Genomic DNA, 2016 nt, shown 5'->3' on the forward strand with positions numbered 1-2016 from the left:
GACCCAGCATGCCCACATCTCTGAATTTACCTTCGACAAGTGAAAACATTGCCAAAATTATTTGAAGAGTCAGAAATAACAGCTTGATTCACAAAGCTTCAAATTTGAAACAACCTCAAAAAAGTTATGTACCGTATACTGGAATAATAGCAGTAAGAAGAAACCAATTACTGATACACACATAATGAATGAAAAAATTATGTTGATAGAAAGATGTCAGATACAATAGAGCATATGCTATGTGGTTTTACTTCATAAAACTCTAGAGAAAGCAAGTTATATTATCAAAAAGAAAATTAGCAGTTATCTGGGGCCAGGGTAGAAGGAAGCATGAACTGCAAATATGGACATGAGAAGTCATTAGAAGGTGATGGAAATGTTCTCTTGTATTAAAATGAATAACAAGGAGCATTACTATCAGATGAGAGGTTTTTTTCTCTTCCAGAAGAAAAAACTTCATCAATCATACTGAATTATTTTTGCATTAAAGAAAATGGTCCTTAAAAGTAATTCCTACTCTAGCCTATTTACTTGTTTTGTCTCTGCTTTCTCTTTTTTTGCATCTCCACTATTGATCTTCCTCTCTCTAGCTAGAAGCTAGTAGAGGGAATTTAAATGATTTGAGGTTAATTGGTGACTACTTTGCTTGACAGGGTTATTGAAATATTCTTTCCTCTTTTAATTTTTTGACCTATTAAGTAATGCTAGACCATAGTTTCTTATCTTCTTGCTTTGAAGATGCTAGAAAATTAATTCCATGTGGTCAAACATCTTCGGCTGTTTGTTAGTTGTATTTCCCACAGCCTTGGACAGTGCCTGGAATATAAGAGCAGTCAATATAATTTTTTGAATGAATGAATTGATTAAATGCTCTTGTCACTGTATCTAGGAAGAAGTTTAAAAGTGTTATGAAGAAAATCTAACATGTACAAATTTCTTCATAACTGAAGGGAGGCTGCAGTATCTGTAGATCCATTTTCTAGCAGGAAATGACAGTTATTTCTGTTATCCTTGCTGTAGCTGATTTACATTGCGCTTGAAAGAGTAGAGGATGAAGGTAATAAAGAAAGATAGAGTGATGATTTAGGGAGACACGAAGCAGTAGTAACATGCAGCTGCATCTGTTTTTAGCAGACCATTTCATACATCAATAGAAAATCAATGATATGAATTTACAATTCAGTAACTCTCCTCTAAATAGATTCATAAGGAAGCAATACCCATCTCTAGTAATCAGGGCCATTTAGCAGGAAGCAGAAATCCCAAAAGAGCAAGTAAAATAAGACCCATAGTCAGAAATTAGTATATATGACTATATTACCAGCAGTAACGATTAAGGGTTGTGTGTAACAAGTCCTTCATTGAGAAGGAATTTGGGCAAGCATTCAGAACCTGATGCTTACACTTCAGTGTTCTTTAAGTTTTGAGTGTGCATAATAAAATATGTTATCCTCATTTCTGTGTATGCATTGAGACTCTGTCTTATGACAAGTTCTCCAAAAGAAGAACCTTGGACAGCAATTCTTATGCAAGTGATTTAGTGATCAGTGATCTCAGGGGAAAACTGTAAGGAGAGAGAAGCAAGATAAGGCACAGGGCGAAGCCAGATAAAAATATGGGCTCTGCTAAAGTGTAGCTTCAGTCTCATCTCACATGGAGCACTGGAGTATGAATGGCACTACAGAGTTGTTTTGCCTTGTAACAACAGGATGTTTTCGTTGGTTTTTTTTTATATATAAATTACTGTATCATCAAGTTGCTGGCTTATGGGCTACCATGGGCAAGAGGGCGTGCACTCCCACATATTTCCAGTCAATTATGTTCCTTACAACCAAGAGCAATTATCAAAATAATACATTAGCAGAGTTCTCTCAAAGAGATTTGGTGGAATGCCACTGGCCTGGAAAGGGAGATCTATGAAAGGCACTAAATTGTCTACCTAGCTTCAAATGTACCAGTTTATTGCTATGTATAGCTTCCTAGATTACTATGCTACATCTGTTAGTTTTGAGGTTC

This window comes from Pteropus vampyrus, unplaced genomic scaffold (assembly GCF_000151845.1).
Source record: "Pteropus vampyrus isolate Shadow unplaced genomic scaffold, Pvam_2.0 Scaffold740, whole genome shotgun sequence".
Classification (NCBI taxonomy): domain Eukaryota; kingdom Metazoa; phylum Chordata; class Mammalia; order Chiroptera; family Pteropodidae; genus Pteropus; species Pteropus vampyrus.